This window comes from Taudactylus pleione, unplaced genomic scaffold (assembly GCF_031769625.1).
Source record: "Taudactylus pleione unplaced genomic scaffold, aTauple2 ptg000172l, whole genome shotgun sequence".
Lineage (NCBI taxonomy): Eukaryota > Metazoa > Chordata > Amphibia > Anura > Myobatrachidae > Taudactylus > Taudactylus pleione.
This window is the reverse complement of record NW_028284574.1, coordinates 10,157,835-10,182,368: the sequence shown is the minus strand read 5'-3', so window position 1 is coordinate 10,182,368 and position 24,534 is coordinate 10,157,835.

The following is a 24,534-nucleotide window of genomic DNA, read 5'->3' as shown; positions in this document are numbered from 1 at the left end:
GCACCTGATAAAATAAAATCAATAAGTCACAGATGCACGAACACAGCAGTGAGATCCTTCTATGCATCCATGTTAAAAATTTAATTTGTAAAATTAAAAAAGGTGTCCCCCTCCCCAAAACACAACCAGCACCGGGCATTTAACAGCCAGTCCTGGTTGTGTTTAAATACAGGGGAAAAATTACATAGAGGTCCCCTATACTTAAGCACAACCAGCACCGGGCTAGTCAGAACCAGCCCTGGTTGCCAAAGTATGGGGGACAAATGATGTAGGGGTCCCCCGTATTCAGCGCAACCAGAACTGGGCTCTGAGCTGGCCCTGGTTCTGGAAAAACAGGGGGAAAAAATGCATAGGGTCTCTCTGTATTTTCCAGAACCAGACTCTTTCTAGCGGGGGGTGATGCCACAGCCAGGGAGCCCTTTTACCGGGCACCCCAGCCAAAATATCACCCCTGACCACTAGTCAGCTCAGGCCGGGGATCCCTGGGAAGCTGGGGACCCCCCCAATAAATGGGTACCCCTCTCTAGGGCTCCCCAGGCCGAGGCTGATAGCCCGGGGTTATCCCCAGCACCCCTGGGCAGGGGGTGTGCTGGGTTGATTGTGTTGTGTGGTGCATTTGAAAATATAAATATTGTCTTTTGCAGTAGTACTACAGGTCCCAGCAGGGATCCCCACATACTGGCAATTGGAGAACCACAAGTACCAACAGGCGGGGCATTAAGGGTCTGCTGGTACCTATAGTACAAAAGAAATATTAAAATAAAAAAATACATTTTTTTTTAAGTATTTTATTTTGCCGCACCTTCACCTGGAGGTTGGCAGCCTTTAAGCTCTTTTACATGGCTGCAGCTTCCCCCAGGACTTCTACGGCATCTTCACCTGAAGGGCGGCGGCCTTTAAGATCTTTTGCATGGCCGCCGCCCATCCAGGACTTCCCGGCGTCTTCTTGCTTCAGCTGGTCTTCTCTCCAGCTCCCCGGCCGATGGACTCGTGCTGGCTGTATATAAGCCAGCCAAGGGGGCGGGGCGATGACGTCACAAGCCGTAATTGGCTCGTGGCGGCCATCTTTGAATTTCAAAAATGGCGTTGAAGCACCATTTTTGAAAAGGGCACGCTCGGTTATCACAATTGAAGTCAATGGTGAGAACAGCTCATTGGCTAAGAGGTAGAAGGCTCATCAATCTCAGCCAATGATCGCTCTACACCGGGCGGAGCTGTCATTCGGGTAGTAGTGTTCTCTAAGAACACTACTAATGTACGAGGGTCCGCGTATTCCCGTTTTTTCTTTGCCAAGACCCTGGGTTGTCTGAAGAGGACAGATCCACGCATAGGAGATGGTGAGTATGGATTTTTTATTACAGGTAATCCATAGGATTATCTACTGAAGAAGAGGACAGTTGTACTTTTCTACGGTGTGTGTTCTGTGTTTTTTAATATTGCTTTTGCTGTGGAACTAGTACCAGCAGGCCCGTAATGTCCAGCATGCTGATACTTGTGGTTCTCCAAGTACCAGCATGTGGGGGAGGCTTGCTGGGAACAGTAGTTCCACAGCAAAAGCCAATATTTTAACTCTTTACTTGCACCACACTTTACACAATCAACCCAGCACCCACCACTCCAGGGGTGCCGGGGATAGCCCTGGGCTATCAGCCTGGACCTGGGGGGCCCTGGAGAGGGGGACCCCTTTATTGGGGGGTCCCCCAGCTTCCCAGGGATCCCTGGATTGGGCTGACTAGCTGTCAGGGGTGATGCTTCAGCTAGAGTGCCCGGTGAAAGGGCTTCCCTGGCTGTGCCATCACCCCCCGCTAGAAAGAGTCTGGTTCTGGTAAATACAGAGAGAGCATATGCATTTTTTCCCCCTGTATTTCCAGAACCAGGGCCGGCTCAGAGCCCAGTGCTAGTTGCGCTGAATACGGGGGACCCCTACTTCATTTGTCCCCCGTATTTTGGCAACGAGGACTGGTTCTGAAAAGCCTGGTGCTGTTTGTGCTTAATACAGGGGACCCCTAAGTCATTTTTCCCCTGTATTTAGCATAACCAGTACTGGGTCTCCAAAACCCGGTGCTGGTTGTTTTTTTGGGGGGGCAGGGCCACGCCATTTTTCATTTAAACACAGAAGCAGGTATTACGGATTTTCCAGATCTGAGCCTGCATCTGTGCGCTGCTACCTCCCCGTGTCCTAATGCCTGCCCCACCGCCGCTCGCACTGCAGCCCGCACTGCCACCGTTAAGGCCCGCTACTATCCCCGGGTCCTGGCCACAGCTAACGCCCGCTACCCCCCGCACCTTTCCCCCGAGGCACACTACAGCTAATGCCAGCTTCCTTTCCAAGAGCTCACCACTGCTAAAGCCTGCAAATGATGGTCATCTTTGAACACCCAAGTGAAACCACAGTGAATACACCTGCTGGAGGCTCCTACTGGGGCTGCGCAGCAAGTTGAAATTTCCTGTCTATTCAAAGGCGCATTCTTGAGTTAATAGTTTAAAAACTGTAACTTTCTAATTTACCTGAACCCGAAAAGTATGTACCCTGGCTCAATAGCTACCTAATAAAACAAACCCCAAGTCTAAATTGGCCCCCAACCCTGAGTTATGCCTTCCCCAAAAAAAACATAGAGAACAGAAAAGTTGTCCTAATTGAGAATGTCAGAAAAAAGTGACAGTTGGAGCTTTTGATTACTCCCAAATCCTCATTTTTTGCCATGAAATTTGGCATGCAGCACCGAGCAACAGTTCTACCCATGCTTGCCAATTTCAGCTTGGTACCTCCAATAGTTTTTGAGGTGTAGCCCCTTAAACACCATGCCCCCCCTCCAGAATTCTCTATGGGAGACTTGCAGTTTTTAGATGCATCCTTTATATAAGGGCATGACTGTGTCCTTATAATATTATATATATATATATATATATATATATATATATATATATAGTTTCCAAGTAGGACCGGCACTCGTGTATACAATGGTGATGCAGCCTCCGTGCCTTCCTTGTTTGGACAATTTAGAATGTAGAGATAGGCGGCACTGAAGGACTTTCGTTGCAAAACAGTTAATTTATTCTGACGTTTCAGGGCATATACAAAAGGGCTGTATATGCCCTGAAACGTCGGAATAAATTAACTGTTTTGCAACGACAGTCCTTCAGTGCCGCCTATCTCTACATTATATATATATATATATATATATATATATATATATACAAATATCAAATATCAGGGTTCGCATTTACATGCTATAGCACATCTTTTACGCAATATAGGCAGGTAGCACTACAATGTGGCATAATTTGTGTCAGGGGCGCTGGGATGTAAAATAATGTGTTTCGGGAGCACTATTATGTGGCATAGTCATGCTTACTGACTTCATGTCGGCTTTCTACTCATAGCAGGTTGGTGTGGCATGGCAATAGGTGGGCAGTACGGGGGCATGATGGCTCAATCGTGTTATCATGGCCCCTCCCCCCACTACACAGAGCCAATATTACAAGCACTGTGAAGCGGGGGTCAGGACTACAATGACACGATTCAGCGCAAATCGTGTCATCTGCTTCCCCCGGACTTCCCACTTTTGCTTAGTAAGTGGGCAGCCACAGTGTGGAGTGGGCAGCAATGGGGGTGTGCAGGCCGGCGGCAGAAGGTTCTGGGAGACTTGCCTAGTCTAAGGGTGGCTAGGAGTACCACCCGATTTTTGGGAGGCTTCCAGCCATTCTGGGAGAGTAGGAATGGGCATAATGTGTATCGGGGGGCACTACGATGTGGCATAGTGTGTACTTGGAAAGTAGAATGTGGCGTAATTGTTCCGGGGCACTACATAGTAGCATAATGCATCTTGGGGTCCACTACTATGTGGCATAATGTGTTTACCTATCTACAATGTTCCATAGGGCCTGATTTCATAAGTCAGACAAAGAAGGGCACAATGCAGCATCTATTGGAAGTCACCTGTCTGTGACTCATGGTACAGACCACGCACCCTGTACAGACTAAACCCCCACAACTGTTGTCACAGCTCATTGTGTTGGTCACACCCCCTGCAGCAGCACACAATAGGCCCTTCATGAATTTCAGCTCCAGGCCTATGTGGCCCTTAATCTGGCACTGGTTCAGGGTTAGGGGTAGTGGAGTGCAGGGTTAGGAGTAGTACCTGTCCTGTGCCCAGCCGGCCCATGAAAGTTGTCAGCTGCTGCCTGCGACACTGGAAAAGAGATGGAAGAGGATAGCGCTGCAGAAGGTGAGTAATTAATTAAGGATTCATTAAGCTGATTGGAAACTTCATTAGTCATTGGGGGGGGGTTATCCACAGCATTCCAGAGCAAGTGCCGACATTAAAATATGGATTTTAGGAAAAATGGGACCTGCTCTGGAGGCACTCAAAAAAAAATGAGCACTGAAAGAATAATAAAAAACTTGCACCCTATTGAATACCAAAATCTTGTACCTGTGAGAAGAGCCTAGGTGATAAACTCACACCTAATTGGATATGCTCCTAATACCCCTTTTCCACCTAAATTCCGGGTCTGATCCGGAGTTGGAACAAAGTTCCTATCCGGATCAGACCCGGAATTTTGCCGGCGCCGACTCGGGATATTCCCGAGTCAGCGCCGCTCACACAGCAGTCGGGTCTGCATAGACCCGGCTTTTGCGGAGTGAAAGTGGTCGCTTGGAGATGACGTCATCTCCAAGCGCCACTGAAGCAGGACCAATCGGGCAGCTAGCAGCGCACTCCAGGTCATCGTGACCCGGAGTGCGCTGGTCTCACGGCAGGGTTTCACGGGCTATGCCCGTGTTAAACCCTGCTAGTTACCTGGGTTGGATTGCCGGGTCACTCGACCCGACGATCCAACTCTCTGCCCTTTTACACCAGGGAGCTGCCCGGGTTAACCCTTCAAAAACCCGGGTTTTAGCTCCGGTGTAAAAGGGGTATAAGACTGCACTAAACACCAGGGGATCTATTTACCACAGATAAAAGACAGCTAAATGCAGTGATAATGAGTGCTTTCACTTGAGCTTGGGCTTCTTCCAATTTACCTATTCCCAAAGCCTGGAAATGCTATCACAGGTACTGACCTACTAAATAAGGGAATACAGCGATACATGTACCGATACAATGCTCTGATCGCTATTTCCATTTCAGGAAGGTGATACAGAAATAAACACATGGCTACATAAAAAACCGAGTAACGGAACCCATACGGACAAGTATTGGTATCAGAGGCTGCTTTACATGTAGCGGCCCCTTATTGGCTGGGACCCACATGTTCCCAGCTAATGAGCGTCCGCTATATGTAAAGCGGCCTCTGATTGGCTGGCGGGCCGTGGGATTTCCCGAGGGGGCCTGTCAGCTGACATTCGCAAAATATTGGTGTGTGTGACAACACATACCAATACTTGTCCGTATGGGTTCCGTTACTCGGTTTGTTATGTTGCCAAGGCCCCTGGATGCTACGGATAGCAGTGCGAGGATGGAGGTGAGTATCAGATCTTTATTCCCGGTACATCCAAATGGATAGTACATGGGACGAGGACAGAGCAGCTGGCAACAGGTAACTATGTGTGAGTGAGGTAGATGTGTAATAAAGTTTTACTTTAGATGATATGTGTGTGTACTGTATTTTTTTAAATATTTATTTTACAGTGGAAGTACGGGTGCTGGCCGTCTGCTGGCACTTGTAGTTCCACAAGTGCAAAAGGGCAGGCATGCTGGTACCTGTAGTTCCACTGTAAAATACAATAGTTTATAACTACTTAATACATAATTACACCCGTACCCACAGCCCAGGGATGCAGGGAAGAGCCCGGGCTTCAAACCAAGCCTGGGGTTTCGGGAGGGGGGGACCCCTTCTTGTGGGGGTCCCCACCTCCCCTGAGATCCCCAACTTGGGCTGACCGGCTAGGGGTGTGAATGCTTTGGCCATGGAGACCCGGTAATAGAATCTCCTGGCTGTGGCATTACACCCCGGTCGGTTTGGGTCCGGTGCTGGTTTTAAATATAGGGGGACCCCTACGCAATTTTCCCCCCCATATATTTAAAACCAGGACTGGCCCTGCAGCCAGGTGCTGGTTCCTAAATTATGGTGGAACCCTACTCATTTTGTTCCCCGTAATTTTAGGAACCAGGACTGGCTGACCAGTCCAGGGCTGGTTATGCTTTTGGGGGGGGACCCTACGTAATTTTTTTTTAAAGATTTAACCCTTCTTTAACTGGTAGACCACACAAGCAGCCTTAACATATCTCACTGTTATGTACAGGCTGCTTGCTCGGTAGACTTTTGCAGAGAGAAAACACTGCAATCTTTGGTGAGTATTCTCATCTAAACTTGCTACTTGGGGGAGAAATCTCGATCTGCTTCACCATCACTCTCAGCTAAACTCACTTCTTAGTAAATTTGTGAGTTAAAAAACGGGAAAATCACCCGAGTTTCGGTGATGCAAATCGAGTTAAGAAAAAAAACAATCTCGATCAGACTCAAATCTTAGTAAATTTACCCCTGGGAATACATAGATCACCCTTACTTTATAATCATGTATCAGCTGAGTATGAATGACGTCTATACAGAGAGATTGAAACAGTTGTTTGTAAGTTTTGTATGAACTTGACTATTTATTTAGTAATTGCTATTATGTAAATTAGTTAGGGACGGAAAAACTCACATATCAATGTAAATGAATAAGATATAAAATAATAAAATAAAGAATACATTGTAATTACTTTTAACTTGATGTACTACCATGGGGCAAATTAAAAATGTTCCTTATACAGTACGTGGATAAAAAGAAAAAATCTACTTGTCTCACTGCTGACCCAAGTGAAAGCAATGACAGAAGGTGCACAGAACAGGGGAGGAATCTGATTACATACTCTGTATTTTACTGAAATGTAGCTTCATCTGAAGCTGACATCTGGTGTAGACCTTAAGCTATGAAAATATATACTTTTTCAGGGCTTGAAATATTGTTGTTCCCATCGTGGTCTATAGGAAGGGATGTAGTTATTATACCTACCATCGGGAAGCCGGTGGCGAAATCCTGGTGCCAGAATCCCGAACCAGGGACAGAAGACCGGCGCCGGAACCCCGACATCACTGGAGATGCCGACGCCAGAATCCAGACAACCGGCATCCAGATTGTAAGTGTAAAAGGAGCCGTTAGCATAATGCAGCCTTCCTTGCATTATTTTCTGCAGTTGTGTCTGTGACTTTATGCTAATGCCGCTACACAGCCCTTTCCTGGTGTACATCTGCATACTTTCAGTGTCTACAGATCATGCTTTGTGCATATTTAGATGCCACCATCAGTCACATCATTGAAACTTTCACCACCCCTACTCTAGATGCAGATCATCCGTACAGCAGCCACTTTCATCAACACATCCATACTACGTTACATCTGAGTCTTCATAGTCAACCCCCTGTGACAACCTATTTCTAAACTACTTCTTGGTGCGAGCATCTGAATCTGTACAACTACAAACACCATTAAAAATGCATGCATGGAGCATCTCAGACACATACACAGACGAGAAACCGAACACAAGAAAAAATAAACGCATTGGCCCCCCCCCAAAAAAACTTAAATACATTGACATCAATAAAAAGAAAATAAAACAGGAAAAAAATATAACAATGGCCCTCACAGGAAAATACTAAAACACATTGTCCCCCCACACGAAAAAAACACACACTGGTGGGGATTGGATTTTATGTCCGTGTGGATGTTAGAGAGGGGGTATTGTGGGTAGTTTATGTTCCTGGGGCTGAGGTGTAGAGTGGGCAGGGTGGGGGGTGTCAAGCGGGTAGTGTATGTCCCTGGGGCTGGGGAGGGTGGTGGTGGTAGGGTGTATATTATATGTCCCTGAGCCAAGGGGCACTTTGTCTAGAAGGCCGGGAGGTTGAGTGGGGTATGTATGTCCCTGGGGCCGTGGGCTAGGGCATTTACAGTGTATGACCCTAGGGCCAGGGAGGAAGGGAGGGGTTGAGTGTATATCCCTGGGTTGATGGGGACACTGCATCTAGGGGCTGGGAGGTAAGGTGGGGAGTGTATGTAATGGGGCGGAGGGTTTTAGTGTATAAAACTCCAACTCCACCCACACACTAAATTTTAGGCAATATACAATAAGTGTGGTTGGGTTGCTGGCTGCAAATAGACCAAAAAATGAATGCATCAAATGATCGTCTTCATTTTTATCCTGTAAACTATTTACACATAAAAACTAGAGATGAGCGGTTCGGATTCCGAACATAGGGGATCCGAGTCTACCCAAACACTGTTCGGGTGTTCCCCGCCTGACTCGGATCCCCGTTCGGGGACGAACGGCGGCCGTCTGATGTCGGATTCTCACTAGAGAATCCGACATCAGGGCTCCACGAGTGTAGGGCAGACCGCTGTGATAGCGGTCTGCCCTACACAGAACAAACACACAGCCGCAAGCGGCAGCTGTGTGTTTGTTACAGAAGCCAATGAGAGTCACACAGACTCTCATTGGCTGGTGCATGGAGGGAGCCGGCTGGAGCTCACTCAGGAGCTCCATCTTCCAGCTCCCTCCTCGGCGCGTGGATGCAGAGCGGACGGTTTGGGAGCGGGGATACAGGTACGTTTTTGATTTTTTTATGTGTGTAAGGGCCGGGGGCGCTACTGGGGGGCACAGCTACTGGGGGGCACAACTACTGGGGGGCATACTACTGGAGGGTCTGCTACTTGGGGGGACATACTACTGGGGGGCCATTCTACTGGGGCGCCTGCTACTGGGGGGCATACTACTGGGGGGCCATACTACTGGGGGGGCCTGCTACTGGGGGGGGCATAATACTGAGGGCCATACAACTGGGGGGGCCTGCTACTGGGGGGGCATACTACTGGGGGGGCATGCTACTAGGGTGGGCCTGCTACTGGGGGGGCATATTACTGGGGGGGCCTGCTACTGGGGGGGTCTGCTACTTGGGGGGCCTGCTACTGGGGGCATAATACTGGGGGGCCTCCTACTGGGGGCCATACTCCTGGGGGCCATACTACTGGAGGGGCATACTACTGGGGGGCATACTACTGTGGGTATTGTGTAAAAGGGGCACTACTGTGGGCATTGTGTAAAAGGGGCACTACTGTGTCGTAACATAAATAAGAGACACTACTTTATGATGTAATGTGAATCAGGGGCACTATGGCCCTCATTCAGAGCCGCTCATTAACAGCAGTACGCTCGTTGCGTTCCGATGTTGAGAAAGCGCGCATGCGTCGGTGTAACACTGTACGCAGGTGGAAATCATAGCTGCTAATTTCAGGATTACACAATCAATTAGCGTACATTTGTTGGTCTGTTTTTTTTGGTTGATATTTGGTTTTTGTACTATTGTAACAATAATGTCATCATGTTTGTGTGTATTTTTCCATTTTGCTTTTGTCTGGAGAAGTTGCATCCTTATGTAAATTTTAAAGTGTTCCTTAAAGTGCCCTTTTTTTTTTTTTTTCGTTTTAATTTTTTGGGAGCTCGTTTTTGCCTTGTGGGCCAGGATTAAATGTAAACCATTTCTAAAATAATGGCAGAATACAATGTCGAACATTTTTTCAAAATTTATTGGAAACTAAAAACATTTTCTGGCACATTTTTGGGCCAAACATTTTTGGCAGTGTTATTCCAAAAATTTTTTTAATTTGTGCAAACATAAAAGGTATGGAAACTTAAATCAAAAAATTAAAAACAATTCACAAGAAAGGAGAGGGAAGTTTTGGCCAGAAAGGAATATGGGGCAAGCACAGAAGGAGTGTTGGAAAAGTAGCCAGTGCTGTCAACGTTTTTTCCCCCGTTTGGCTGGGGGAGGGTGGGCACCAGACCGGGTCCAGGATGTCATCGGGCTGGCCTGTCCAGAGGCAGATGTTGTGGCCTCTGGACTAGGCACAGGGCTAGGCACATTTGGAGGATTGGCTGATTTTGTGCCAGAGGTGTAGGATAATGATGTTCCAGCAGGAAGGGAGGTCGGCTCCACCATGTGCTGGCAAACGAGCTGCTCCAGGGCATTGGCGATGCGGATGTTGGCCCAGGTATTTTCCGCCAGGGCCTGACCAATGGTCACGTTGGCCGCAGCATTTTGCTCCAGGGCCTCAGCCACCCGTACCAGACTGGCGTCCATCCTCTGCAGAATCTCCGTATGGAAATCTGATTTAAAATTGAGTTCTGTGAGGTGGGACTGCCTGCGAGGGGGATTGCCCTGGACTGGCTTCTGCAGGGTCCTCAGCCGGATGTACTGGTTCCTCCCCTGCAGAGCCAGCAGAAATTCTGCGGCCAAGGCTCCCCTCTGGAGCAGACTCATCCGCCTGTGTCTGTTTGAAAAATGAGAAAAGAGTCACATTAGAATCTACATATTGGCACAATAACATTTCAGAGTTGGTGACATCACAATATTTACCTGGGACAACATGAGGAGCCGCAAAGTCTGGCATGTCCGTATCCATGTTGGACACGCCAAACACCTCCACAGCCTGCACACAGCCCTGTGCCAGCTCTTCTAAATCATTCAACTCCAATGACACAGGGGTGGGACCCCCACCTGTCCCCCTTGCATGCCTAGCCCTGTCCACCATTTTTTGTTTCAGGCGATATTTGAAGTCTTGCCATCTGTGGGTGAAAAAGGAACCATTATTCGTTTTTTTGGGGGGGTTTTGGTTTTAGGGGGGTCAAGTTTTTACTTACCGCCGTTTGACATCCCGGGCTAGACGGACATAATCACCCACCCTATTGACAGCACTGGCTACCTCCTCCCACATTCTCCACTTCTGGCTTGCACCCATATTCCTGTCTGCCTGTGGCAGGATGTCCACACACTTCTGAACCAAAACCTCCATCTCCTTTCTTGTGAATTGTGGCTGCCTTTTCTTTTTCCCTGCTTTGGCCGGAATACTGGGCCCAGCAGCCTCTTCCATGTCATCCTCCTCACCTATTTGTTTAAATGTTGAGAAATTTAAGCTTGCAAACTTGCACTATATTATGTTTCAAAATAATCATTGTTTGGAAATGCATGAAATACTTACCGGCAGACTCTTGGCCATTGTTTCCCTGGTCTGTAGCCATTTCTTATCTCCAAACAAGAAATATACCAGAACGTTTTTTTTGGGTCGTGACGTATTTATACATGCGTCCTTATTTTTCGTCCGCATCATTGATTGTGCGTTCCTATGATCCCTCCTTAATTTGTGTGGGAAAATAAATACTATTTATGGCTTGGGGCGTCTCGAGTCGAGGTGGCGGTTGTTGGTTGTTGGAGGTTACGTTGGTCGGAGTGGATTGTTGGCGGGATTTGGATTTGGCGTTGTTTGGAGTTGTTTTTGGTTTGTCTTTTTGGAGTTTTTTTTTCCGTTCGCTTTTTTCGGTGTGGTTGTTTTCTTTGTCGTGTTTTTTTTTGGTAAGTTTTTGCCCGTCTTACTTTGGTTCACTTTGTGTCTCCTTCTTTTTGTGAATTTTGGCTCGTTAATTAACCTTTTTATCCGGTGACTTATATATACTCTATTGGTAAGTTTATTTTTTAACTTGTTTATTAAATGTTCATGTTTTTTTAACGCAACTTTGTTTGACCTTACACTTTTAACCTTTGGTTTTGTGATTCCGAAATGTATGAACTAATTCGTGCTTTTTTATCTGCATATTTTTTGTCTTGTATTTGCGAACTAATTAGCGCATTTTTATCTGCATATTTTTTGTCTTGTATTTGCGAACTAATTAGCGCATTTTTATCTGTTTATTTTTTGTCTTGTATTTGCGAACTAATTAGCGCATTTTTATCTGTTTATTTTTTGTCTTGTATTTGTGAACTAATTAGCGCATTTTTATCTGTTTATTTTGTTCCGTGAAATTGGTTGTGATTTCCCTTTCGCATTTTTGAAATACATTTGGGCCCAAATTGAGGTAGTCTGCGCACTGTCGTTTTGCTCTTTGCCCAAATGTGTGTTTCTCCCCTTTTCTGTTTTGTCTTGCACCCAATTTAGATTCCTAAATGCCCACACTAAATTGTTGCATTGTTTATTTGTTATTATTTATAGGTTTGGAAAATCATGACAATACCCCGGCATGTAAGCATCATTGGATTGTATCATCAAGCTAAGTAATTTTTCAAATATTTTTGCCCAAAAAAGCCTTACATTCAAATCTTGCCATTTCAGGTTGATCTTGGTCGGATTGTTCTGGCCATGCTCCCGGAAGCCGACCAACCTCAATCTCGTCCCAGGCGTAGGCATCGTAAGTGTGCACGGCCCCAGATATATCGAATACGTGTCACCCTTTTTGGAATGCCCAATGATGAGGTGTTAAGACGCTACCGTCTTCCGCCCAAAATCATCATAGACACTCTCTCATTAATAGAGAGTGATCTTGAGCGGCAAATTGACAGTCCTACAGCAATACCACCACTTATGCAATTTATGGCAGTGTTACATTTCTGTGCCTCAGGATCGTTTCAAACAATGGTGGGAATAGTGGCAGGAATCTCCCAATCCTCCTTTTCCCGGATCCTGAGGGCAGTGATGGAGGCCCTTTTCAAGCACCTCCATCATTTTATTCAAATGCCTTTGGATATGGGTGCCCTTAGTGTGGCCAAGGCAAATTTTTACCAAATAGCTGGCTTCCCACACATCATAGGGGTTGTGGATGGTACTCACATACCACTTCAGCCTCCAGCACGGCTGGAGGCCATATTTCGCAACCGGAAACACTATCACTCCCTGAATGTAATGGTGGTATTTGATGCCTCCCTCCAGATCCTGTCCCTGAATGCAAAATTACCCGGAAGTGCACATGACTCATTCGTCATCCGGCAATCAGGGATATGGCACAAATTAAACAACCTACAAGCTGGTGATGCGTGGCTTCTGGGTAAGTGGAGACCTTTAGTACATAACAATGTTAAGCTTGATACACAGTGATCCTGATATTGTCACTTCTTTTTCACAGGAGACAGTGGCTACCCTTGCACGCCCTGGCTGCTCACTCCTTATTTGGCTCCCACACCAGGACCACAAAGTAATTTTAATTCCGCACTTACAGCCACCAGGCAAGTGGTGGAGCGCTGTATCGGCCTTTTAAAAGGCCGATTCAGATGCCTCCACCGCTCTGGTGGCAAGCTCATGTATTTGCCGGATATGGTTTCGAAAATTGTGGTCCTGTGTGGGATATTTCACAACATCGCCATAAGGAGTGGTGTCCCAATGCAGCCAGAGGATGCCTTGCCTGAGGATGGCCCCCCCGAGGTTGGTCGGAGGTCAGTATGTGGGGGAACATACGCGATGATGTGGTGGGCAGATATTTTAGGTAATTATTGGCACCAAAGAAGTTTTTTGACACAATGTGGTAAGGATTTTTGGAGACCATCTAATTAATTAGTTTTTTGTTTCCCATCTTCTGTTTGATTTCATAATCTTTGGGACTCAAACGATGACTACTTCCTGCTACCCAAAACAAACCTTCATGGGGACACATTGGATATATATTCTGGAACCAATATTGAAACACAACATTTGTGGAATCATGTTGGCATGCTCCTTTGTCAACCAGTTCTTGATTTTTCTTTACTTTTTTCATATGGTGTTTGATGGGTTGTATTTTTTGTTATCACTGTGTGTATTGTTTGTGAGTCAACACTTTGGTTTTTTAGTTATGTTGTGAATAAATGTTTTGAGAGTGTAATTTTGCAAATTTGATTGACCATTGCAAGCAAGTGTAACCAGGTTCACCCACGTTAAAATTGCTTAAGGGTTAATCCTGTAATGACGCAATTTGATCTAAATTTAAATATGCTTTCTGGGTCAAAACCAACACCAAAAGGTATTCTGTACAATCAGTAGGCTTTGTAATCTCGGCCTAAGCAGGTTGCCCCCCAAATTGGAACATGTAAAATGTAGTAATATATAAATTGTCCCACACAAAAAAGGCCAAGCAGATTGTTACTGTTAGCTGTTTCATGTGCCTGTTTCCAAAAAATCTACAACACACAATCTTAGTGACATTAATTGCAAATACTTGCTGGAAGAGTCTACTTATGTCAGTGTAAATAATCTAAGATTTGGAGACAAGGAATGAGACAGAACGCTAAGTTTAAATTTTTTATTAATACAAATATTTTGAAATGAAAAAAAAAAATTAGGGACGCAGGATCACAGACATATGGTCAAGGACCATCAGCAGCCCGATGACGTAGCCCCGCATCCTTTGGACGCACCCGCCTAGGTCCGCCAAACGCCTCTGGTCCTCTGTGGGTTAGAAAAGTGTGGGGCTTAATACATAATTAATGAAACCCAAGGAAAAAACAAGCCAAACAAAGGTATCCAAAAATGACAATATTGTGACCAAAAGCACATTTAACCCAAAAAATCCAAGGACACAAAAATGGACACCCAAAAAATTGCACCAAAAAACATCAAATTTTGACAGGTGGGATATGTGTACGGGGAAATCAGCAGTAAAAGGTAAAGACAAACAGAGATCTACACCAAATTCGGACAAACCAAAAAAAGTAAAAGGCACAGACACAGGATTAGATCCAAACATTTAAAATAAAATAAAAAGATAAAAGGGAAACATACCGTTCAAAATGACGCCTGGCCCAGAAGCAACTCCCTCGTCCTCCTCGGAGGTGTCAACATTCCCCAACGAGGTGGGAGAGGGTGATTTGGGATTCAGGGGAGGGGGTAGTTACGAGAGGGGTGGTTGGAGGGGAGGGGGAATTGGGATGGAGGGGAAGGAGCCCCCACATGTGCCACAGGGTCTGTGCAGGCTGGGGAGGAGGGGGAATTTAGGGAATTTTGGGGTGTGGATGTTTGGCTGGGGGTTGGGGAGAGGGGCCGAGAGCGCCGTCTTTGACGGCGATGACGCCGTAGTCTTCGCTCTGCCCCTAAAAGATGGAAAACAAATTGTTGTTATTTTCGAACATGACCTTGTTAAACGCTAATTTTTTACACCACAAATATGTAAACATGCCCATGCAGATATGAGTACAAAGAATAAATAGGCCATACATGAAAACATGCACATGCAGATATGAGTACAAAGAATAAATAGGCCATACATGAAAACATGCACATGCAGATATGAGTACAAAGAATAAATAGGCCATACATGAAAACATGCACATGCAGATATGAGTACAAAGAATAAATAGGCAATACATGAAAACATGCACATGCAGATATGAGTACAAAGAATAAATAGGCAATACATGAAAACATGCACATGCAGATATGAGTACAAAGAATAAATAGGCCATACATGAAAACATGCACATGCAGATATGAGTACAAAGAATAAATAGGCCATACATGAAAACATGCACATGCAGATATGAGTACAAAGAATAAATAGGCCATACATGAAAACATGCACATGCAGATATGAGTACAAACAATAAATAGGCCATACATGAAAACATGCACATGCAGATATGAGTACAAAGAATAAATAGACCATACATGAAAACATGCACATGCAGTTAGGGCCACAAAGATAAACATGAAAACCACAGTCAAAAAAACTTACTTTCCGCGATCTGCATGCAAAAGCATGCCAGCAAGCGGGGCGTCCGCCGTTGCAGGTCGGACCACCTGCGCTCCAGCTGGCCGATCTGGCGGCGTGAGCAAAAGGAACGCAGGCGGCCACGTACCTCCGCATATGCGGAATGCTTTTCCCTATTGGTGATGGGGGGAGGCTGGCTGGTGATCCGTCTGTCCATCACTTCGGTTAACACCATCAGCTCGCGCCTGGTGAATGCCGAGGCTCTCATGATGGCAATGGTGTATTTTATAAAAAACAATTTTAATAAAGACCCGAAAAAAAATTTGATTAGCTAATGTATTTGGGTAATTAACAGGACAAATTCTATTGGTTAGTGTATGAGTCATGTATTCAACAGGGCCACAAATCTTTTGCGAGTTATGATAGGCTTGATGCAGTGACATGCGTAAGCTAATTTAAATAAAGAAATGAACCCAGTAAAATATGCATGGTTAAAAACAAAGAAAACAAATGGATAATTGGCTCAAACATGTATTTTGACAAACAAAAATGAATGTTTAAGCCGTACGTATTCTACGGGTAAACACAAACACGGCCAAGAGTAAAGTTTATTGCATTGCCAAAAAAAAAAAAAATGACGAGCAATTAAGATAATTGATATATTGATTGGCATGATACGATTGAGGGAGGTAGGCAGAATAAAGGAGCAGGTAATCGGAATTTGACAGGCCCACTTCCGGGTTGAACTTGTGCGTGCGTTTCCTGCAAGCCACATTGGGGATGTACGCTCGCTATTTGGCACGCTCGTTAGTTAGAGGAGGGGTTGGTAGAGTTTGGGGAGGATGTTTAGATGCGTTCGAAATTACGAGCGAGTGCTTGAATTAACATATTTCTGTACGTACACCGAACGTACGAACGCCCTCTTGCGTCCGGGTCTGAATGAGGGCCTATGTGTGGTGTAATGTAAATAAGGTTGTGCACTGTGATTCCTTGGGCCGTAGCCCACTTTGTAAACAAGTACTGTGATTCTGCTGGCCGTACCCCACTGGGTGGGTGCACTACTTTTCATTTCTGCGATTGCTGTATGGCAATGTTTCATAGATGTGCTTTATACTGTGCTGTCTGTGTCGTTGTGCCGCTGCTCTGTCGCTTAGTAACCAGTCAGCTCACTGCAACCTTTGGCAAATAATGTTGAAAACAATATTATAAGCTGTGAGGTGTTCTAAATTGACTGGAAATTAATGTTATTGAGGTTAATAATACTCTAGGAAGAAAAAAAAGACCAATTTATGTGATTTTAGCTTTTTTTGTAAATTTTTGTAAAAAAAATCCAAATCCAAATCCAAAGCCAGTCACCACAGTTTGGCAAATCCAAATCAAAACCCGGACAATGAATTAGAACCAAATCCAAATCCAGCAAAAATGGCCCGGAGCACATCCCTAATAAAAACCTGCATTCATCATGCTGTTAACACCACACTGCTGCAACTGATTAAACCCCCAGAAGTCTCAGAAAAGCACCGCTAGTAACAGGGACCAGCAGCTATATACCTGGTCAGACTGGCAGGCATCCTGTGGCGGTGAGTATGAAATGGCTAAATGCCTTTCACAGCTGGCTCGACTTTGCTGCTGCCTTACAGTGCCGATGCCAAGCACCAGAGGGGAGATGCTTCTGTATGCTGCTGATGCCTGCTTGTCAGCACGCTGAACGGAGGTGCCAGGTGCCGGATGCTGAGTGCAGGATAAGCACACTTTGCTAAAACAAAGGAACAGCAGTGCCAACCCTATGCCGTTGTCCCTGGCTAACGGCACCTGGAAATGCCGGGAGCCAATGAGGACTGTGTGGTATGCAAATCCAGGAAGTGCGGCAACTGGCTGATACATAAATCAGTCCGGGCTGGTCCCGGTGGCCCAATACACGCCTGGGCTGCGGACAGGGGGGGCTAGGGTTAGGCACCACCATAGGGGAGAGGTTAGGGTTAGACACCAAGGGGGAGGGTTAGGTTTAGGCCAGTGGTGGAACTATAGAGTGGTGGGTCCAGGTGCAAGAATATGCTTTGGGCAACCCCCCCCCCTTTCCTGGCACCCCGCACCACAACATTTTTTCACCACCGCTCACTCCACCCCAGTAATTAAGTCCAGTGGCCCTCATTCAGAGCCACTCGCTAGCGGCAGTACGCTCGTTCCGAGCGATGTTCGCACATCTGCGCATGCGTACGGTTTTTAGTACGCATGCGCGAACCAGTCAGTGCAGCCGAAAATCATTTGTACGCAATATAGCGAGTGCCTGCTATTTTGAGTGACAGAATGAGGCGTATGTGGGTGGTAACAGGGGAAGGTGCTTGAAAACGGGGAGTGGAGATCCGATCGCAGGCGTGCTTAAAGGTCAAAACGGGCGTTTTATGGGTGTGCATAATTAATACAGCAGCGTCAATGACCACGTCACTTGGTTTTTTTTAACTCAGAACTGCTCGCAAAATAGCGGTTGAAAAAACCAACCACAAGAATAGCGAGCAGTTCATATCCTGTTCGATGTACTCGATTAATCTAATAAATAGCGGACATGACGTATGGTGCGAGCGGCCAGGGGGCGTTTTTATCAAATAAACGAGCGTATGTTTTGCTCGCTCGTTCAGACTTAGAGGTGTGAACAGACTGCAATGTGCGAACGGATCATTTGCATAGCCACCCCTTGTTTTTGAACGAATGAACGCAAATAGCGAACGGCTCTGAATGAGGGCCAGTGTCTGTCCTGCTGCCTAGCCTTATTTTTTCACCACCCCTCACTGCCCCCCAGTCAGTAAATCCAGTCTGTCCAGCCCCAGTATGTCAGCCTCATTCTCTCCCCCAGCCCCAGCATGTGTCCCAGCCCCAGCGTGTCAGCCTCATTCTCTCCCCCAGCCTGTCAGCCTCATTCTCACTCCATCCCCAGCATGTCTCTGCCTCGTTCTTCCCCCCAGCGTGTCCCAGCCCCAGCGTGTCAGCCTCTTTCCCCCCCAGCCCCAGTGTGTCAGCCTCGCCCCCCCTCCCCCAGCACCAGTGTGTGTACCAGACCCAGCGTCTCGGCCTCATTTTCCCTCCATCCCCAGCGTGTCTCTGCCTTGTTCTTCCCCCCAGCATGTCCCAGCCCCAGCGTGTCAGCATCTTTCCTCCCCAGCGTGTGTGTCAGCCTCTTTCCCCCCCAGCGTGTGTGTCAGCCTATTACCCCCCAGCGTGTGTCAGCCTCTTCCCCCCCAGCGTGTGTCAGCCTCTTCCTCCCCAGCGTGTGTGTCAGCCTATTACCCCCAGCGAGTGTCAGCCTCTTCCCCCCCCAGTGTGTGTGTCATCCTCATTCCCCCCCAGCGTGTGTGTCATCCTCATTCCCCCCCAGTGTGTGTCAGCCTCTACCCCCCCAGCGTGTGTGTCAGCCTCTTCCCCCCCAGCGTGTGTCAGACTCTTTCCCCCCAGCGTGTGTGTCAACCTCTTTCCCCCCTCATCGTGTGTGTCAGCCTCTTTCCCCCCCAGCGTGTGTGTCATCCTCATTCCCCCCAGTGTGTCAGCCTCTATCCACCCAGCGTGCGTGTCAGCCTCTTCCCCCCCAGCGTGTGTGTCAGCCTCTTCCCCCCCAGCATGTGTGTCAGCCTCCCCCCCAGCATGTGTGTCAGCCTCTTTCCCCCCCAGCGTGTGTGTCAGCCTCCCCCCAGCGTGTGTGTCAGCCTCTTCCCCCCCAGCGTGTGTGTCAGCCTATTACCCCCCAGCGAGTGTCAGCCTCTTTCCCCCCAGCGTGTGTATCATCCTCATTCCCCCCCAGCGTGTGTGTCAGCCTCTTCCCCCCCAGCGTGTGTGTCAGCCTATTACCCCCCAGCGAGTGTCAGCCTCTTCCCCCCCAACGTGTGTGTCAGCCTCTTCCCCCCAGCGTGTGTCAGCCTCTTTCCACCCCAGCGTGTGTGTCATCCTCATTCCCCCCCAGTGTGTGTCAGCCTCTACCCCGCCAGCGTGTGTGTCAGCCTCTTTCCCCCCAGCGTGTGTGTCAGCCTCTTTCCCCCAGCATGTGTGTCAGCCTCTTCCCCCCTAGTGTGTGTGTCAGCCTCTTCCCCCCTAGCGTGTGTGTCAGCCTCCCCCCAGCGTGTGTGTCAGCCTCCCCCCCAGCGTGTGCGTCAGCCTATTCCCCCCCAGCGTGTGTGTCAGCCTCTTCCCCCCTAGCGTGTGTGTCAGCCTCTTCCCCCCAGTGTGTGTGTCAGCCTATTCCCCCCCAGCGTGTGTTTCAGCCTCTTCCCCCCCAGCGTATGTGTCTCAGCCTCTTTCCCCCCCAGTGTGTGTGTCATCCTCTTTCCCCCCCAGTGTGTGTGTCAGCCTCTTCCCCCCCAGCGTGTGTCAGTCTCTTTCCCACCCAGCGTGTGTGTCAGCCTCTTCCCTCCAATGTATTTGTCAGCCTCTTTCCCCCCCAGCGTGTGTGTCAGCCTCCCCCCCAGCGTGTGTGTCAGCCTCTTCCCCCCCAAGTGTGTGTGTCAGCCTCTTCCCCCCCAGCGTGTGTGTCAGCCTCTTCCCCCCCAGCGTGTGTGTCAGCCTCCCCCTAGCGTGTGTGTCAGCCTCTTCCCCCCTAGCGTGTGTGTCAGCCTCTTCCCCCCCAAGCGTGTGTGTCAGCCTATTACCCCCCAGCAGTGTCAGCCTCTTCCCCCCCAGCGTGTGTGTCAGCCTCTTCCCCCCAAGTGTGTGTGTCAGCCTATTACTCCCCAGCGAGTGTCAGCCTCTTCCCCCCAGCGTGTGTGTCAGCCTCTTCCCCCCTAGCGTGTGTCGGCCTCTTCCCCCCCAGCGTGTGTGTCAGCTTCTTCCCCCACAGCGTGTGTGTCAGGCTCTTTCCCCCCCAGTGTGTGTGTCAGCCTCTTCCCCCCCAGCGTGTGTGTCAGTCTCTTTCCCCCCCAGCGTGTGTGTCAGCCTCTTCCCCCCAATGTATTTGTCAGCCTCTTTCCCCCCCAGCGTGTGTGTCAGCCTCCCCCCCAGCGTGTGTGTCAGCCTCTTCCCCCCCAAGTGTGTGTGTCAGCCTCTTCCCCCCCAGCGTGTGTGTCAGCCTCTTCCCCCCCAGCGTGTGTGTCAGCCTCCCCCTAGCGTGTGTGTCAGCCTCTTCCCCCCTAGCGTGTGTGTCAGCCTCTTCCCCCCCAAGCATGTGTGTCAGCCTATTACCCCCCAGCAGTGTCAGCCTCTTCCCCCCCAGCGTGTGTGTCAGCCTATTCCCCCCTAGCGTGTGTCAGCCTCTTCCCCCCAAGTGTGTGTGTCAGCCTATTACTCCCCAGCGAGTGTCAGCCTCTTCCCCCCAGCGTGTGTCAGCCTCTTCCCCCCTAGCGTGTGTCGGCCTCTTCCCCCCAAGCGTGTGTGTCAGCTTCTTCCCCCACAGCGTGTGTGTCAGGCTCTTTCCCCCCCCAGCGTGTTTGTCAGCCTCTTCCCCCCTAGCGTGTGTCAGCCTCTTTCCCCCCCAGCGAGTGTCAGCCTCTTTCCCCCCAGCGTGTGTGTCAGCATCTTCCCCCCCAGCGTGTGTGTCAGCCTCTTTCCCCCCCAGCATGTGTCAGCCTCTTTCCCCCCCCCCAGCATGTGTGTCAGCCTCTTCCCCCCCCCAGCATGTCAGCCTCTTCCCCCCCCAGCGAGTGTCAGCCTCTTTCCCCCAGCGTGTGTGTCAGCCTCTTCCCCCCAGCGTGTGTGTCAGCCTCTTTCCCCCCAGCGTGTGTGTCAGCCTCTTCCCCCTCCAGCCTCTTTCTCCCCCAGCGTGTGTGTCAGCCTCTTCCCCCCCAGCGTGTGTGTCAGCCTCTTCCCCCTCCAGCCTCTTCCCCCCCTATCGTGTGTGTCAGCCTCTTCCCCCCCAGCGTGTGTGTCAGCCTCTTCCCCCTCCAGCCTCTTCCCCCCCCTAGCGTGTGTGTCAGCCTCATCCCCCCCAGCATGTGTGTCATCCTCATTCCCCCCCAGCATGTGTCATCCTCATTCCCCCCATTGTGTGTCAGCCTCTACCCCCCCAGCATGTGTCAGCCTCTTCCCCCCCAGCGTGTGTGTCAACCTCTTCCCCCCAGCGTGTGTCAGCCTCCCCCCAATGTGTTTGTCAGCCTCTTTCTCCCCCAGCGTGTGTGTCAGCCTCTTCCCCCCCAGCATGTGTCAGCCTCTTCCCCCCCAGCGTGTGTCAGCCTCTTCCCCCCCAGCGTGTGTGTCAGCCTCTTCCCCCAGCGTGTGTGTCAGCCTCCCCCCCAGCGTGTGTCAGCCTCTTTCCCCCAGCATGTGTGTCAGCCTCTTCCCCCCTAGCGTGTGTGTCAGCCTCTTCCTCCCCAGCGTGTGTGTCAGCCTATTACCCCCCAGCGAGTGTCAGCCTCTTCCCCCCCAGCGTGTGTGTCAGCCTCTTCTCCCTAGCGTGTGTGTCAGCCTCTTCCCCCCAGCGTGTGTGTCTCAGCCTCATTCCCCCCTAGCGTGTGTGTCAGCCTTTTCCCCCCCCAGCGTGTGTGTCAGCCTCTATCCCCCCCAGCGTGTGTGTCAGCCTCTTTCCCCCCCAGCGTGTGTCAGCCTCTTCCCCCCTAGCGTGTGTGTCAGCCTCTTTCCCCCCCAGCGTGTGTGTCAGCCTCTTTCCCCCCAGCGTGTGTGTCAGCCTCTTTCCCCCCCAGTGTGTGTCTCAGGCCCTATCTCCCCCAGCGCGTGTCTCAGCCTCTTTCTCCCCCCCCTAAACCACCACCACCTACTTACCTTAGTTGCTTCTTCCTCTTCGGCTCCTCTCGATCCCTTCCAGCAGCTCGGCCCCTTGTTATGACACAGCGCATGTGACGTAATGATGTCACGCGTGCTGTGTCATAACACGGGGCAGGGCCGTGGCGGGTGTCTGTCTTGTTGGAGCCAGAGCGGCCAAAGCGGGCCCGCTCCGGCTCCAACCATTTAATTAATTGGGACCAGGTTGGCGGGCAGTAGCGCTGTTAGATGCAGGCGGCCATGGGCCCCTGCACTACAACGGGCACCATCGCTAGTTCCGCCCCTGGTTTAGGCTCTAAGTGGAGAGGGTTAGGTTTAGGCGCTAACCAGGATGGTTAGGGTGCATGGAGGGAGGGGATTAGAATGCAGAAAAAGATGTTTACGGATAGGATGTTAAGGGGAGAGGGTTAGGATACTTACTAACACCTGTCGGGATACCGAGCATTGGGATGTCGCTGTCGGTCTTTTGACAGCCATCATCCCGACTGCCGGTATCCCTAACCCAACCCTATGGGAATGCCGGTGTTATGACATTTTGGCCTGATAGTTAAGTAACACAAGACCTAGCTGTGATATCTTCTGTTTTAAGACGTTAATAAATATGGCAAATACCATTTCAGCAGATTTTTCAAGTTTGATAAACAATTGCCCTAATATTTTGATTATTTTAAGCACCGAATGACAAACATTGATTATCTCATTGATAGATCTCATGTTTCAGATTTTGACGAGGACTGCTTATTGTTTCGGCTCACAACATATGACAAGGAAGAGACAATTTGTTTCCGTGTAATTGGTCCACTGAATTGCAATGAGTGGCTAGCTAAACTAATTTTTTGTATTTTAATAATTATAATTGTATGGTGTGGCACTTGTCTATAAACATCAAGTAACAGAAGGGCTAGGAACATCCATCTGTAAGCCATGGGTCCTATGTTAATAGAAATAATTTCAGTACTTAAGATATTGCTTGTTACATTATTTTTGGGGAAACATTTTTTGGAGAAAACAAGGTGATTTAGGATATGCTATAAATGCACTTCATAATATATGATGAAATCATATCTATGGATGTTATATAGAGAGTGTTCAGAGTCAAAGTGAACCAAGGCCCTGATTCAGAGCTGGACGCTCTGACAGAGTGCTCGCTCTGAATCAGGGCCGTCCCTGCTCCTTTTTGGAGCAGCCTCCTGGCCGCTCGCATAGCTGTGGGTGACCACCCACAGCTATAGCGAGCGTCCAAAATGATGGTCGCGATGGTCAAGACCATCGCGACCATCGGGCTTGTGACGAGACCCTGCGGTAGGGTCTCGCTGCCGCAAGCCCAGGAGTGCTTTTGGCTCTATCAGAGCCAAAAGCACTCCCACTGACATCACTTGTGATGTCAGTGGGGCCGGACCCAGACAGTAGGTGTTCTCGTCTGGACAGCCATGCCCCCGGCACGCCCATCAAAGGGGGCGTGCTGTCAATCACCATCGACAGCACGCCCCAGCAAGCCGTCGTTATTCGGGTGTCGCGCTTGCGCACGACGGAGGCGCCTCCGTCGTGCACATGCGCACTTGGGCACCATTGACCCGCTTGCGAGCGCTCAGCGTTCGCGAGCAGGTCAGAATCAGGCCCCAAGTCCATTCTTTGCCCATTTCGTACTAACACTACCATGGTACAGTGGAAACATAATATTTTATAAAATAGGAGAAACTGAACATGGTACTACATTATTGAGGTAATAAAAAAAACAATTAATAGTCAATGGTGAATTAATTGCAGTTCTTCAACTGTTTAGATCAATGGCCTGATTCAGAGATGGACACTAAGGCAATTTTCACGGCGATCGAGCAATTATTTGCCATTGCGGTTGCATATAAGCCTCACTGCGTGTGCGCAGTGATCACATTACGATTGCAGGAGCACAGTGGATCCCGTCACAAAGTGACTGACAGGTTGTCAGCGTTTGGGGGTGGTAATAGGGATTAGTCAGAAAAACGCAGGCGTGCCTGTCCGTTTAAACGCTGTTACATGGGCATACATAAATTAGCCACTGCTATTGCATACGCAGCTCTTTGTGTCAGAAGAGCACCCAAGGCTGCGGCAGGTCAGACCTTCCGCAAGGGTAAGATAGCCGCCGATGTGCGTCGATGTTACTGATAATTACGCAGGTATGCCTCGTCGCATGCAGGTACAAAGGCAGCAGTGGGAATCTTTACGCCCGGGTGATCTTTGCTAACATTAGCATATTTTCGCTGCTGTGTTGCGTATGTAATCGCAGCTGTGATCGCATTAGCGTCCGTCTCTGAATCAGGCCCTTAGTTCAATGTAACTCAGAACCCTCCATATTAAGGTTTATGTACTGTACTGTGGC